General features: G+C 34.7%; 1 long non-coding RNA gene across 1 annotated transcript in view; it reads left to right on the plus strand.

Moving 5' to 3' along the window:
* LOC138820598 (uncharacterized) overlaps window positions 1-1,789 on the plus strand; it is a 103,847-nt gene extending 102,058 nt beyond the window's left edge. The window contains exon 3 of the long non-coding RNA XR_011369933.1: window positions 1,740-1,789. This is a non-coding gene — a long non-coding RNA (uncharacterized lncRNA). The remainder of the gene's footprint in view (window positions 1-1,739) is intronic.
* Window positions 1,790-17,857: the final 16,068 nt, after the last annotated feature.

Genomic DNA, 17,857 nt, shown 5'->3' on the forward strand with positions numbered 1-17,857 from the left:
ATGTACAGAGTACTTTTAAAGCAAGCAATAGAAAGTGAACTACCTGTTAGAAAATGGACAAATGATTTGAAGATATACATATTACATAAACAGATAAAAAGTTGCTTAACCTCATATGTCTGTTGGAGAACTGGAAATAGAATAACCTATACACCTATTGGAATGACTGAAGTCCAAACACTAACACTTAGGCTGAATGCTATTAAGGATAGCCTGAATGTTTTCCTCATTTGTTGATGGTGGAAATGAAAAGTGGTACAGCTTGTCTGGATATTAGGAAGTTTCTTCTGAACTAGATACTGTATATTGTTACTATATTAGCTAGTAGTCATGCTCTTTAATATTTACCCAGTTGGTTAAAAACTTATGTCCATATCAAAATATGCACAAGGATGTCTATAGCATCTTCATTCACAATTGTCCAAACTTGAGAACAATCAAGATTTTCTGTTCTTCAAGTAGAGAATTGATAAATTAATATATCTGGACAATGGAATATCATTCAATGCCAAAAAAGAAATGGCTATGAAGTCCTAAAAAGACATGAAAGAAACTTAAGTGTATTTTGTTTTGGTTGGTTATGGGGCTTTATCTCTGTGCCTAGGACTGTTCCTGAGCTCTTCAGCCCAAGGAGAGTGCTCTACCACTTGAGCCACAGCACCACTTCTACTTTTCTGGTGGTTAATTAGAAATAAGAGTTTCACAGACTTTCCTGTCTTGGCTGGCTTTGAACCATGATCCTCAGATCTCAGCCTCCTGAGTAGCTAAGATTATAGGCATGAGCCACAGGCACCTGGCTCTTTAGGTCACTAAAACTTCTCTGTATGATCCAGTAGTAGTGAGCACATGTCATTATACATTTGTCAAAACCCACTGAGTATACAATGTTAAGAGTGAACCTTAATATAAGCTATCAATTTGAGTGATATTAGTATTGATGTAGGTTTATCAATTGTAAAGAATGTCCCATCCTGTTGAAAGACACTGATAGTTTGTAAGATGTGTGTGTGTGTATATAGTAAGTAGAGAATATTTGGAAGTCTCTGTATTGTTCACAAAACTGGTCTAAAATAAAAGCCTATAAAAAAAGATAATTCCTCTAACTAAATTATATACAAGAAGAGTTATTATAAGTATGGCAGTCCTGAGAAGATAAGGCTTATTCAGTCTAGATTTGAAAAAGACTTTACAGAAATGGTGATTCGTGGGGAGATAATTTAAAAGTAAGTAGAATTTTACCAGTGTTGAAGGAGAAGGTAAGTTTCACAAGTAGAGGAAGGGAAGAAGGAGGGGGTTTAACAGGAAAGCGAAAAAAACAGGAGGAAGGGGAAGAGGTGTAACTTACTCTCTGGTTGCCATGTAATTCTGATGGAAATTTGGAGTTTAAAGGAGAGGTGAAGGAGGTACATCATTAGACTAGTGGATAAATTAGGGAAAACTAGCCATTTTTGAAGTCTATGTACAGAGTAAACCATTGTATACTTCTGAATGGAAAAGCTAATACTGTAGATTCATTGTTGGACATTATTGTCTCAGTTTGATACTGAGGGAACTGAGGCAAAGTGGTTAGAAATATTCATGTTCATATAACTAATAAATGGCAAGCTGAAATTCATGTCCAGACCTCATAATAGCAATACTCACATTCCTGATTAATGCTGTGAGAAGTGGTATGGGAAAAACATTCAGCGAAAGAGGAACTAAATCCAATTGCCCTTTTTTGTCTGGTTTTTTTCCAGGTTGCTCTTCAACAAGATAGACCAAATACAGTCCGCTCAGAACAATGTTTCGTTTGGGCCGAAGTACACTAAGTAATCTCAACATTCGAAGCATTAAGGAAATGGTGGCAAGATCAAGCCACCTAAAGCACTCGCCAGATTTTCATGACAAATATGGCAATTCAGTGCTAGCCAGTGGAATCTCTTTCTGTATTGTTTCATGGTTTGTTTATATTACACAGATAGGAGTAGAATGGAACCTATCTCCTGTTGGAAGAGTTACCCCCAAAACTTGGAAACATTATTAATTGTTAGCTATTCGAACATAGAATTGTCTTAAAACCAACTTGGTATGTAAGCATTTTCTTGTTCATTAAAATATAGAAGAATTAAAGAAATAAAGTTCATTTGAACTTTGACAATTTGTTGCAAATAGTCATTTTAGTGCATGGAAGCAATTAAGGCAGTACTAGCATATTACATAGATTACGAATATCATGTTTGAAATGGAATTAATAAAGCATGTGTTCTGCTTTAATGGCATGCTAGGTATCCTTCTGTGGACATACACATAAACCTTATGAACTCACTTGATTGGATCTTTTCTTTTGAATATTTTTTATTATCTTTAGGTATGCAAAGGAGTTGCCCTTTAAAAAAGCAGTTTATTAATATGGTGGCTGTTAATCAATGTCACCTCTTTTTTTTTTTTTTTTTCCTTGTCAGTTGTGACGCTTGAACTCTGAGTCTGGGTGCTGTCCCTCAGCTCGAGACGAGCGCTCTACCCTCTACCACTTGAGCTATATTACCACTTCCGGTTTTCTAGTGGTTTATTGGACTTTCCTGCCTGGGCTGGCTTTGAACTGTGATCCTCAGATCTCAGCCTCCTGAGTAGCTAGGATTACAGGCGTGAGCCACCAGCACCCGGCTAATGTCACCTCTTTTTTAATATTCCTATGCACTCTTCCAACATACCCCTTCCCTCACTTTTCTTAATTTAAGGATATATATTGATTTTTTTGCCATTTAACAAAGTAGTTTATGTATACCATACACCTTGATCTGTGTAATCCATTTAACATCTTTGACCCACTCTTTTCCTTATTTTTATAATTTCCATGGTATATACAATGAATTATTTCCTGAAATCTCCCTCTTTCCCTCTTCATTCTTCTATCCCTGACATTGGGCCATTCCCCACCTCCTTGTGAGTATCTATTTCTTGGTACTTATTTTGTTGGGCTTCTACTTAGTCTTTCTAGAGAATTATAATATTTGAGGCCTGCTAACCTTCATTAAATTACTTTGTAGCTTCTTACTTACCACCCAGTGTGTTTAATCATACACTGGGGATTCTTGTCTATACCTATATTTTACCTCAAGAAATTCTAGCTGGGTGCTGGTGGCTCATACCTATAATCCTAGTTACTCAGGAAGATCACCGTTCAAAGTCAGGCCAGGCAGAAAAGTCCGTGAGAGACTTATCTCTAATAAACTACTCAGAAAAAGCTGGAAGTGGAGCTCTGGCTCAATTGGTAGAGCATTAGCCTTGAGTACAAAGAGACCCAGACACAGCACCAGGCCCTGAGTTCGAACCCTAGGACAGGCAAAAAAAAAAAAAAGGACTAGGAATGTGGCTTAGCGGTAGAGTGCTTGCCTAGCATGCCTGAAACCCTGAGTTCAATTCCTCAATAACACATAAACAGAAAAAGCTGGATGTGGCATTGTGGCTCAAGTAGTAGAATGCTAGCCTTGAACAAAAGGAGCTCAGGGACAGTGCCCAGGCCCTGAGTTCAAGCCCCAGGACTGATAAAAAAAGTATTAACTTAGAATTTCAGTGGTCAGGAATCTGAACCTGATTTAGCTGAGTACTTCTAGTACAGTAATTCATATTGTTTCAAAGGGCTTCAATAATCTCGAAGCACAACTCTGAGGGAGGATTTGCATACAAACACACTCAAGTCCTCAGAACCTTGTTGAATGTGGCTTCATGGTAAAACTCATATGAGTTTCACCATAACTAATTCACAATATTAGTACTAGCTCCTAGAATTCATCTCTGATGAATTCTTGGTTAACTCTTTAGCCAAGGTCCCTAAACAGTAGCCACAGTCTACTAACTTTACACATGATAATTCTATCATTTCTACCACATTTTGCTCACATAAACATATACCTATGATGAGGTTGGTTAAGACTATCTGATGGCAGAAATCATTGGGCATTATTTAAAGGACTGCCTATGTTAAGTAGAGATGTCCTTCTCTTATTAGACAATGAACTTCAAAATGTTTGTTTCTCAAACCTTAATATCTAAATACTATTTTGTAAGTGAAGTGTGGTGCATGGGTTTCATGCCACCCAGGTTTTATTGTGAATTCCTCTAAGGCTCTTTCTACATATGGAATTAGTAGGTTTTAGGGAATGTCCATATTAAGCTTTGCCAGTGTTTCTAATGTATTCTCCAAAGGGGTTAGAGTTATCAGAAATGTTAATATTTACTTCTTTAATGAATACAAATAGTAGCTCATGTTCTACTGTCTATTGCTCTGATTTTTAACGAGGTGCAGCCTCAGTTAGATTTTTGTTTTTCCTTATTATTTAACTCAACTGTTTGCTTCTTGGGCCATTTTTATTTGGTTATATGTCTTACTCATTTGTAGATTTTTTTTGCATGCTGTGTTTACAAAATTGAATTAGGGTTTAATCAGAAAGACAGAACCAATATGAGTAGTTTAGAATTAATTATGAGAATTAGAATAAATACAGTGGTGGGAGCTGATGTAGAAGCCTGTGCAAGGCTATTGCTTCTATGTCTGGTGTAAAGGAAGACAGCTAGCTGAGAAGTAATGGTGAACTAGGACCAACAGAAATAGAAGGGAATGAAATAAAATCATGAATACTAATTGAAACCTATGCCATTTTGTCATTGTCTCTAAAATAACTTGGATGATCTACAGAGAAGTTAGTATTCTTTACCATAGGGCTGAATATTCTTCTGATGTAGGAGTAAGAAAGAGCTGAAGGAAAAGAACTAGTGGGATTTTTGCATAGCTATTTATTGTTTCTTGTCAACAAAGCAAGCTAGAAGACAAGTAACAAATTACAGAAGCTGCTATTATGGTCAGTGCTCTATAACAACATTGAAAATATAAAATGAGTTTCATGTCTACATTCCCTGTCTCATACCTTTTCCTCTGTGGTCAATCCAAACCTGAAACTAGAGAGGGAAGCATATGGCTTGAATGGTTAATATCACTCCAAAGATCCATATATTACAGCTTTGTCTCCAAAGTTGTACTGTGGAAACTGGTGGGATGTTTAGAAGGCAGTGCCTAGTAGGAGGGATGTTATTGGGATGGATTGTGGGACATCAGTCTCATTTGAACTTCCTTTTGGTGTATCAAATTTCCCCCATAAACTCACTCCTACCGTGATGTGCTACCATCTTCTGGGCCCCCTCAGAACAAAGACTAAATTAAAGGGATTGCATGGCAGTCGACAGAGTCAAACAGAGCAGATTAATATCTAGAAAAAAGTAGTTTAAGCTTACCTAAGGTAACACATAGAAAGCTACTGCAAGCTCAGTTGTGCAGCTTGTCATCCTGATCATAAATGTCTTTCACATGAAGACAGTAGTGAAACAGGCTTCTATGTAAAATGATGTAACTTACATTAATAAAATTAAAAAGATTCTTTCTTCCCAAAAGAAGACACAGAATCCCCGTCAGGGTTGCACTCTTGACTTCCAGCTTAATTTCTATGGTGCCTAGTAGAAACCTAAAATCTCAATAGTCCAGTAAAGTTCAGTCTTGGGAACAGAAAACATATTTTGCTAATAGATCATATTTTGCTAAAGAAAATAGTGAGATGAACCACTCTGTATTTATTTATTGCTTTCCAGGTCTGTAAATCCTGACTCTGGGAAAACTACCATATATTTACTCCATATTTACAATATATCCAGAATTCTGGTAGACATGACTTTCTCTTGCAAGATAGTGTTAGGTAATGTTCCAAAAGGTATTCTACCATCCTTTCAGTGAGAAAAAGGCAAAAGAAGACCAGTGCTTCTATACCACAAAACCACTGCTGTACTTCATGTGCTATACAATGATTTGTTGATTTAAACTAGATATTTGTGCTCTACCATAATGTTGAATGAGGCATATTTTAAGTCCATATATTTTAGTATTAACTCAAGATTAATATAAAAAGAAAATAAAACTGCACACCAAAATACATACAAAAATGGGGACAAAGTACTACTGCTTTATCCATAATGGAAAAGGTACAGTGGAATCAACTTGGTACTGACAGCTGGATGATCGTCTTCCTTTTTGTCAGGAATTGGTGTCACATATTAAAGTGTTGGTCTGTTCAGTTTTGGGGAGGTTGGGCATTTAGCAAGCGCTAGACCAGATTTACATGGATGAGTCAAAGTCCATATTATAAAGCTGATACATGATTTCCATCCCCTGTTATTATGGTCATTCTATCATCATCTATATTGAAAGCACAGGATTCCTGGAAAATAAAATTATAGCTATAAGCATGGCACATTTTACCTACTTCATTATTTAAGAAACTCATCTGCCAAGTATGGGAAGTAAGTATCTTCCGCTCTGCTTATTTGTAGAATCTGTTCATATTTCTCTAACAATTTCTTTTCCCTTCATGATACCCTCCCACCCTTCCTCCCTTCTTTGCGTTATTTTATTTATTTATTTTTGGCTATACTGAAGATTTGACTCAAGTTTTTATGTTTGCTAAGCAAGGGTTCTTTATCATTTGAACCATGCCTCTAGCCATTTTTACTTTGTGATTTTATTTTATCTGATAGTCTTTTGTTTTTTTCCCAGGCTGACCTCAAACTACATTCTTTGTACCTCTAACTCTCATGTAGCCAGGATTACAAGTGTGAAATGTTATATTATGCCCACCTTTCTTTATGAGACAGATTTTTAGCTACATTTTCCTTGAGCTGGTCTGGATTCACTGTACTCTATCTCTGTCTCCTGAGTGGCTGAAATTACAAGCATGCATCACCTTGCCTGCCCTTTGTTACCATTTTCTAGTATCCCATAATTCCCTGACTACCCTGTCAATTCATAGGTAGTGCCATGGCTCATTGTAGAAATATACCTCTTACCATCTCTAGTAATAGGAGAAAATAGCTGTCAGTAACTTGATGTCTTGCTCACCAGAAATAAAATTTTCTCTTCCTTCAGGGTCAGCCTAAAATTAAACAGTATTGCAAAAGTTGGCCAATGTGAAGTATGGTCAGTTTATCTTGCAGAATTGAGCTCCAGTTTTTGGGGGAAAAAGTGATCCTGGGTGATAGTTAATAGGAAACTGTTCATGGGTCCATATATTGACATACTTCTAAGTTCAAAATTCAAAAGATCACACATTTTCCTAAATGTAAACAATATATATGGGAGTGAAACCCACATAATTCTGAACTATTTTCCAGTTTTTCTTCAGATATACAGCTTAGAAGTTCTGGAGAAGGATTCAGGCGGGGCTACAAGAGAATCACAGGATCTTTTGCAAAATCTATAGGAGTAGATACAATCATCAAGAGAGTACAGTAACCAGGAAGTGGAGGTAAGAGAGTAATGTGACATGTAATGAGTACTTTTAATAGGAACTTATTTTTTCTTTACCTTTATTCTGGGCATTTAAAATTTATATTAGCTTAAAATCTACCTTTTTAGGCTTACAGGGGTGCAGGTATTTGGAGAGAAAAATGTATACATGACTATACAAAGATAGAATTAGATATGCACACATATATATTTTTTCACAGCACAAGTTATTTTAAGGGGTATATATGTATATATAATAAAGTGTCTGAACTCTGAATAAATTATCAGCCATAAAATAATTCTTCTGTTTGCAAAATTGTGCTCTTATGTGAGAGATTACCTGACAGTTATATAACATTTGTTTGATGTCTACCAAAACATCTTCTTTTAGACATGTACTCTCCTTTTATTTGGAAAAGCTGGGCTAGTGAAACTATGATTGGCTGCTAATTGACAAGTTAAGTGGAGTGAACCATTAAAATATACAATATTTTCTGATTTCACAGTTTTGAGGTTTGTTTTTTTTCTGTTTTCATGGTACTGATGAATTGAACCCAGGGCTTCATGCATGCCAGGCAAGCACTCTACCTCTAAGCCACATTCCCAGCCCCGATTTCATAGTTTTTAAGTGATTGTTTTACTCATTTGAAATCGACAGTGATTCTATGAAGTCGCAAAGCTGGTCATTCTACCTATAATTAGCTATAAGTTGGTCAAATGACAGGGATATCATTTTAAAATACACTAATTTCCCAATACTTCATGATAAATTTCAGGCATTCTAAGAAAGACAACAGGATCTTATTCTAAGTGATGATGGGAAATTGCTAGGTGCTATGACTGCATACCTATTGTTAGGAAAACTGCAGCTAAAAAGGCAGGATAGAGAATAGGACAACAGGATGTTTTTTGTAGTTGTTGTTGTTGTTTTTGGTCAGTCGTGGGACTTGAACTCTGGGCTTGGGTGCTGTCCCTGCGCTTTTCAGCTCAAGGCAAGCACTCTACCGCTTGAGCCACAGTGGCCACTTCTGGTTTTCTAGTGGTTTACTGGAGATAAGAGTTTCATGGACTTTCCTGCCCGGGCTGGCTTTGAACTGTGATACTCAGACCTCAGCCTCCTGAGTAGCTAGGATTACAGGTGTGAGCCATCAGCGCCCGGCATATTGTTTGTTTATTACACATTTTATTACACATTCTGTTTTCAATGTGCAGCCACATGAATGGCATTTGGATATGAAATCTGCTACTTGTCAGTTCTTGTTTCAAACTTATTAAAAAATAGAAATACCTGTCCAAAATCCACATGAATATTAGCCACAGGTGTTATCAATGTATACACAGATATATTTCTGGTCAAATACATAAAAAAATTCTTCCATTTCTTTCACTGACCTAATAGACATACAGTGTGACATCTTTAAAGATGTGAAGTCAGAGATATAGAAATTACAATCCACTACTGTAACCATTGTGGAAAATGTTAGCAGGGAAATGCACCATTTTAAAGAGAGGCCTGTTAATCATTTTGTAAATTTAAGTATTATTAGTTTCCATTTATTACATGTATAGAAAAATGCCTACATATATAGCATATATCAGAAAATCTTCCATGTTTTTTTCCTCAGTAACAGCAGTTGTTTTCCTGGGGGTATGTCATTAATTTGAGTAGTATCTCTTATTTTCCAATAACCTTTTTACATTACAAAAAAATCTGCAACTTCATTTTCTTCCCCTATCTGGAAACCATAGAAACCAATGTGAAATTATAGCTAAGAAGTTCGTCACTGGCTATCTCAAGCTGATCTCCATGGAAACATGTCACATTTCCTTGAAATGAAAGATCTTCCAATCAGACACACAGCCATAACTGATGGGGATTTGATAAATATAACAACAAAAAGAAGTATATGGATATTTTGTCAGATAATTTACACAAGAAACTTTAAAATTACAGATAAAAGTATTTAAATGGTAAATATGATACCTACAACATAAATTAAGATAGAGTTTTGAAAATTACATTCGGTCTGTTAATCTCTGCACATTGTTCTTGTTAGATCTCTGCTTTAAAGACAATTTCTGAAAATGGCATGGATCACGAATTCAGAAAGGTCTGTGTTGAGAGCTTAATTCAGCCTCATAGCTTTTCACCTTGCCTTCCCCATTTTGTTGTTATAAAGTAGAGAAAATGATCCTTGTTTTACAGGAATTGCTTCAAGATTAAATGTGTTAAGACAAATGCTTGATAAACAATTATGAATGTTTATCCAGTTAAAATGAATCAATATACAAGGACAGTATTAGTTCTGGTGGGTTTAGCTCTGTAATGAGTGGGTACTAAGGGCTGATACTGTTCTGGGAGGCAGATATTAAATTAGAATGCCATGCTCTTTAGTACCAACAACTCTGTCAATAATTTAAGTTTGATGACACAAAACTATTCAAAATTTCTCCTGTTCTCCGAAAATTCAGCTTTACACAGAAATTAGGGTATGAGAAAGCCTTCCTATTGTCATACTTATACACCGCATTTGTCTTTACCAAATTATCCTAAATTAAACATGATTCAGCATTTTTAATATAGTATTACATCTATCTATCTCAAGACAAATACATATATATATATATATATGTGGCAAATATAATTGTATGGCAGGCTCATACAGAGTGTGAGGTCATGTACTTTATGAAAGCAAAGCCAAGCTAAGGAAACAGCCTCTCTGTCTCTGTCTGCCTTTCTTCTATATCTGTATCTTTGTCTCAGATTTACACAGTTCAATCTGATAAAACTAAACATGTACATGATAGAATGCCGTATGACTATAGAAATGTTAAAATTAAGAAGTACTTTGTTTTGTCTGCAACATATACAAAGTGCTAAATATATGTCTAGTTTCTATAGCTGAATTCAGAATTTGAATTTTCAAAAAATTGGGCCCAGTATTTTAATAATGTATACTTTTTATTATATGTTTGCTTACCTTAGCTTTAGACAGATTTACAGTTGTGTTATACTTTTGCACATTCTATTTGGTTCCAAACCTTTCTTTCTAAATGAAACATTGAAATTATGCTATGTAAAAGTGACATTAGGAATAAAAATATGGTTTTATCAATTCTAAATTATTTTTCTCTATATAGCTTCTGTTCTCATCTGCTCATTCATTTGTGATCTTGAGCTTCTTTTTTTTGGGGGGGGGGGGGTCTGGTCGTGGGGCCTGAACTCTGGGCCTGGGCACTGTCCCTCAGCTCTTCAGCTCAAGGCTAGCACTCTAACCACTTGATCCACAGCGCCACTTCCACCTTTTTTCTTTTTTCTTATGTAGTGCTGAGGAATCGAACCCTGGGCCTCAGGCATGCAAGGCAAGTTCTCTATCACTGAGCCACCTTCCCAGTCCCAGGTGTGATCTTGAGCTTCTAAGAGTTGCAATTGAGTGTCCAAGTCATTTTCATACTACTGCATCATTATTACTACAGTTTGGAGACTGTGGTAGGAGTCAAACATGGTAGAGTTTACTTCACCATTTCTCTAAATTGTATCAAGGGAAGTTTTGCAGTTCTAGAAACTATAAATTACTCCTAAAGAGCCATAAATAAGCAAGAGAGACTGTTACTCCCATCTTATTGGACTAAAACATCTGACCTCATACCCATTTCAAAAGTTATTCACAGTTTATTGCTTGTCAGAAGAAACTAATTTTTCATTATCTACCTTTAAAAAGTAACTCTATTAGTCAGGTTTCTTATGGAAATAGAAAAAAATAAGGGTGTATGGAGTGGAGTGTGTATGTGTTGTGTAAATATTGCATGAATTAAATTTAAATTATATATGGAAATACAACTATATATATATATAGATGATGGCCCTATCAAGTTGCTGTGTAAAATTAACCGTTATACAACTCTTAGGTGAAAGAGCAAAGAACAGAATTTCAGATGTTGCAATAAAGGATCATGAGGATAGAGTAATCAGGATTGGTAAGATGTAGGTAAATTAGGTGCCAGAAGAAAAAGTACATGTTTAAACCTTTAAGAAAAATGAAAGGACAATTACCAAACTGCTTGGTACCAGAAAATCAACTTTCAGAATGAAATGTATAAGCCCAAATAAACTAAAATTTATTTATTAGTAGACTTACTTTTAGTAATTTTTCAGCTAAAGCAGTAATACAACAACCAAAGCATTAATAACTAATAGTAAATCCAAAAGTATACACACATATTTCAAATGATCAAATCATTAAACACCCACTAAATAATCATAATTTTAAAACATATTGGGAGAGAACACAATATAGGTAATTATAGTAACTGTTGTTTCTTTTAAGTTTTAGTAGCAAGTATGACAGGTTATTCTGTATAGCTTGATAAGAATATAATTGAAAAGCCGAGATGAAATGACTCATCATTGCAGGACAATAGTAAAAGAAATTTTAAGAGACAAAAATAGAGTAATGTCCAGTATTGATGACCTGGAAAAATTAATATTGTTAAACTATCTTTGCTACAAAAAGACAAACTGAAGACTCAGTGAAATCCTAAAATTCCAATGAGATTGTGACATAAATAGAGAAAGCAATCATAAAATTTGTATAGAATCAACCAAAGACTCCAATAAACAAGAAGTGTCACACTTTGCCATTTAAAAATGCTATCGAACCATACTAAATCAACAATTCAAATGAAAGCAGTTCTTGACTTTCACCAATAAGCTTGGCAATAACCTTGCTGACACAAATACAAAATGATAACTCTCTAGAAGATGAACTGACAATATTATGTACTTACTTTTGACTCAGTAATCTAATTTCTAGGAATCTATCCCTGACATACTAGGACATATTTGTAAAAATAATGCTAGATAATGCTACTCATAAGAACACTCTTAAGAATAATAACCAATGACAGTAAACAACCACTTTTTAAACCCTTGTCTCTCAGAAAGTTATGCTGATGTAACTGAATTGAATTTGTAGGATGGATTTATTGGTTCTGATAATTTATACCAGAAGGGGGCACTGTAGCAAAACTGGAGCTCTCAGGGGAAACTGGCCTTGTTTTGACTACAGTTTCTTTGTACAATTTCTTATTTATCCTAAGATTGACTTAAGTATTGTCTTGTGTTGTGCTGATGTTTTTGTCTAGATCTTGACATAATGGTTATAAGTCATTTGGAAAAGTAAATAATATCCAGGAAAACCTGTATCTTTAGTGTTTGGCTAATTAGTTTAAATATAGGGGAAAATAGGTAAAATTCATTTCTGGAACTGTCTACAGAATTAGTTCCCTGTTGTTCATAGACTTAAGTATATGTTTAAAGGAAACCTAAAAGAAAATGCAAACACCAATGTTTCACTCAGGTAGAAACTGCAGAAAACAACACCAAAGAGGAAACACTGACATTATTAGAACCGGTGAGTCAGCCAATCTGGATATTGGATTTCTAAAGAATAGGCACTGCTCTGCACTTAAAGACTTACAGAATTGTCATCCAGACCTCTGTTGTGACCAAAGAGCAGGCTCTGCTTAAAGTACCTGCGTAGCATAATAACAGATAAAGACCTGTCTGTGAGAAAGAAAAACATGTGAAACTGAAATCAACAGCTCCCTTTGGAGAAAGTGAAAAAAATCTCATTAAAAAATGAATTGACAAAAAGGACCAAGATTTGTTCTTCCTGTTCTATATGACCTCTAATCAAAGGTAAACAAATAAATTCATATTCATTGTGGGTTTGTAGTAAGTGAAGAAAAATGATAGAATTAAAATATTGTCATGCAGATGGCATCAGTATCTGAACAATGATAAGTGCCATTGGTGTCATGCAAAACAGGCACTTACACCTCACATTTGTATTGGAAAAGTACCAGCACATGGATTAGCTATAATGTCAAAAAGCAGAGAGCCGAATCTAGGTATTACCAAATTATAGGAAGTAGGAAGACCGAAGAGTATTCTAGACAGCATCATAGTACTACAACAGGAAAAATCAAGGGTCTTGAAAACTCGTTTGGACAAATATCAGTTTCCTCCAAAAATGAGTGACAGAGAGAAAGAAAAGGAGTGGGACATTCTATATCCAATAAGATTTAAGAAAAAAAAACATGATAAGCTTTCAGTATAGGGATTTTTCTTGAATTCAGAAGGTTGTGTAGAAACAACCCCCTGTGTGGCAACCACAGGGGGAACATGAAAAACAAGAGAAAAAGAAGCAAGTGTAGCATGTAGTAAAGCTCAGAATTGTATGTGCTGAACTTGTTTTTGTATTACTTCCATTTTTTTGTATTTACATATTGTGTTTGAAAATTTTCACAGAAGAAAATATAATCATTTTAGTATATTCCTTTTTCATTTGGTTTATGTAATGATTAATAATGATGACTATTGGTCCTTAATTTAAAATAGTAATAATTTAGTCCTCACATTAAATTTATTATTTCTTTAAATCTTCCCAGTAAGTATCTGATTTATGTTTACTTATTTATTCCTGCTTATTTTAATTCAAAGCCTTTTTCATTTAACTGCCTATCTGCTTCTGCTTCTAAGTAGTGGCTCAAATAGATAATTTCAACTGCACGTTTATCAGTGGATTTTATGTATTTTGGAACCTTATTTCATAACCATATTTACAGGTTATAAAGGTGTGATGAGTAATATTGGTTATATTACAGTTGCTGTTCTAAGAACTACTATTTACATTGTCTAATAGATGAAAAGTTGAGACATAAGAAAGTTGGATAACTTGCTCAAAGTCATATAAATTTTGAATTGCTTCTAGATGGTCTGGATGGACCCTGGATGAACTCTTGAACCCAAGACCTTACTTGCCTAAATATTTATTGCCTTCCATCATGAAGAGCTACATAAAGAATAACTTACCATGATCCTGTAGTAAATAGCCTTTCTTACAAATATTGAATTATAGTTTTTATATTTTTAGGTAGTCCTACAACTCTATTCAGTATAGAGTTACTTTTTTGAACTTTTCATATGTGTTGTCAAAAGGCTTCTTGGAAAAATTTTGTCTGCTTTTTTTAATTACACACCATAGCAAATTAATCGTTGTATAAAGTTCTGAATATTTTAGTCCCATTAGTAATCTCATTAAAAATGCAAAAATGTTAAAAATGCAAAATGTTAATTGTTATTTTAATTTTTATATTCGTGATTATCAATACTATTTGACATTTAAAAATGTAATCACTATGTGTAATATCAGTGGACCCATATTTTTCTTCATGTCTTTATTTCAGCTGGCATTTTTCTAGTTATATTAAGATGTGTGTGCGCGTGTGCATATGTGCGCTCATATTATTGGAGTTTGAATTCACTTCCTAGGCAAGTGCTCTACCCCTTGAGATACTCTCCTAACACAAGACTCTATTAGTAATTATCTTCTGTCATATATACTGCAAATATTTTTATTTTATTGTTTTCCCTTAAATGTGTTCATGGCATTTTTGAGTGGCAATTTTTTTTTTTTTTTTGGTATAGTTGTTTTTAGCCACTTCCCTAGACCTTTACCATGAGCTCTTTTCCTTGGGCAATCTTTTGGGATCACTTCAGAGAAACATAGGCAGGCTTTCATATTGATTGATTTAATCTTGAGACATTGTTCTTTTTTGTCCACCCTAAGTGACTGATTTCTTTTAATGTCTTAGACTTTACCAAATTCAAGAACTTGGGCCATGAGAGGCATGTACTTCCTGTTTTCTGAACATCTCAAAAGTTGACAAGCACTTACAAGCTGTTTTGTAGCTTGGATTTGTTGATGAATCCTGGTTGTCAAAGAGCTTGATCTCAGCAGAGACTTCCTTGAATAGTGTTAAGGATCATTGTTCATTTAGGGACTACAGAAGACATCTTGTGCCTAAAGAATGACTCCTGTCTTAGTACTGATACTACAAATAGTAATGAAACAATGTGGGCAGGGGGTAAAAGAAGAGAAGGACTATACAGACTGAAAACTTTGAAGTAGGATTTCATTTTGGTTAGTATTGCTTCTGTATTTTGTGTGTGTGTGTGTGTGTGTGTGTGTGTGTGTGTGTGTGTGTGTGTGTGTGTGTGTGTGTGTGTGTGTGTGTGTGTGTGTGTGTGTGTGTGTGTGTGTGTGTGTGTGTGTGTACTGGAGTTTGAACTTGGCTTCTTACATGATAGGCAGACACTCCATCACTGAATTCACTCTCTCTGCCCTTTTTGCTTTTGTTTTTCTTTATATATAATGCCTCACACATTTTGCCCAGGCTGTCCTGGATCATGATCTTTCTACCTATTCCTCCCTCAAAGCTGGAATTACAGATACCACCTCAACTGGCTTGCATTGTTTCTCTAATGATGCCATAGGCAGCACATAGTGAAATATTTGAAGTATTATCGATGATTCAGATATGCAACTTTTTCTTTTAATACATATAGTACTCAAGTAACTGCAGAAATTGAGTTTTGACAGTAAAACAGATCAGCCCAATTAGTCCTTCAGAAATGACTTGCCAGTCTTATTCTCATTCCCTCACATCTAGAAAGTTCAAGAAAGTGTGAATTTAGAAATCTGACTTTTGTTTAGAAATGTTATTAATTTGAAAAAGAACATTTTGAAATGTATTTTCTAACATACTTAGCACTACTTTTAATTTGTTCTTAAGTAAGACCAGTTCATTGTTGAAAAGTTCAAGCATTGTACAAAGGCTTAAAAAACACATGTCTTCTTATCAGCAGGAAAAACATTTCTAGAGTTTTCAGATTTTTTTATTTTGATAGTTTTCTTAACTCTCTAAATCATAAAATTAAATTTATTTTCTTGATTAATTCATTTTAGCCATTGCCTACGCACATGTTTTTATGATTGCTGATTATTTTTAAGCAATTCTTTCTTGTATCATCCTGCTCTTGTTTTGGGATTGCAATACTTATCAAACCTTTGTGTGTTGTGGGTGGAAATTGTTTTTTATATGCAAGGGAAGATTCCAATGCCAAAACTCCCTTGACCTACAAACTTACAGTTTTAACAAAATGAAGACCAGAAAGCTAAAACATATTTTGTCAGGGGTGTGAGGTCAGTGAAGGAGGGTTAGAAGAATAGAGAAAGAGAGAATAAACAAATGTAATCATAATATTCAATGTACATATGTGAAATGGAATTAGATAAATTGAGTGGGAATGGGTGGGGTTGGGAAAAAAGGGGGGAAATGATGGAAGGGGTGACATTGATCAAGATGCAATAAACTCATGAGCTGACATGTTAAAACATCTTTGTACAACTACTTGGGGTAAGGAAATTAAGTAAGTAAATATAAACAAACTTAGGAAATAATAAAAATGTATGAGTTCTCTTCAATTTCCAGTAATTGATATTTCCTTGTGGTAGCCATTTCAGTTTTATTAATTTTGGCTGAAGTTTGTTTTATTTATTTATTTTTGGTTTTGGGTTTTTGTTTTGTGTTGTTACACTTTCTAAAAGTCTTAATTATCCTGTCATATTGAGATTGAATAACAAGACCAAATTTATGGATGGGGCTTGCCATCTGGTGGACTTTACTTTAGAAAAATTAAGCACAGAACTGGAACTCATGGTCTCAGAATATAGTTTTACAAATCCTGATTGTCAACCATGAACTCTACTAGTTCTGTTAGAAAGCACTCCACTAGTATGAGTTTTTATTACATATTTATTACTTCAGCCCGTTTAAGATACTGTATTCAGAAAGTCAGCCTTCTCTGTTTTGTAATTAATAAATATGTTATCTGTTAAAGTGTTTCTATTTATTATAATTCATTTATACATTCAATTCTTTATCCTTTTGAGGATTTTTAAGAGAATAAAAATGTATGTTAAATCTGCTTCTCTAAGAAGCTGCAAACTACTTTGAAGAATAAAATCTCATTTAGTTTTCAACAAATATTATTAGAGAAAACATAGCACATAGAAATGTTCAAATAATATATTCGTCAGTGATCTTATATTTCTTTTGTTTGTTTTCTGTTTATTTTCTTTACATTTATTGTAAAGGTGATGTACAGAGGAATTACAGCTAACATAGGTCAGGTAATGGGCACATTTCTTTTTGAACAGTATCAACTTTTGTCTCATATTCTCCCAGCTTTCCTCTCCTGCCTCCCCTTTCTCACAAGTTGCATAATTCATTTTCAACATAGTATATCTAGTGAGTAGCACTGCTGAATTAGTAATATTTTCATGGTATCTGGATTTACATTGAGGGCTTTAATCCGTTTGGAATTGACTCTGGGGCAGGGTACTTTAGAATGACCTATCTTCAGTTTTCTGCATGTGTATAGCCAGATCTGCCAGCACCATGTGTTGGAGAAGCTGACTTTCTTCAATCCCATGTTTTGGGCTCCCTAATCAAGTATTAGGTAGCTAAGGTCTGTGGGTTTATCTCTGGGTCTTCTATTCTATTGGTCCTCAGGCCTAGTCATGTGCCAGTACTACATACAGCTTTGTTTTTATTACTACATTTTGTAATAGAGTTTGAAATTTGGTATTGATAGTCCTCCAGCACTATTCTTACTCTTGAGGATTGTTTTTGCTACTC

Source organism: Dipodomys merriami, unplaced genomic scaffold (genome assembly GCF_024711535.1).
Source record: "Dipodomys merriami isolate MVZ:Mamm:240054 unplaced genomic scaffold, mDipMer1.0.p SCAF_9, whole genome shotgun sequence".
NCBI lineage: Eukaryota > Metazoa > Chordata > Mammalia > Rodentia > Heteromyidae > Dipodomys > Dipodomys merriami.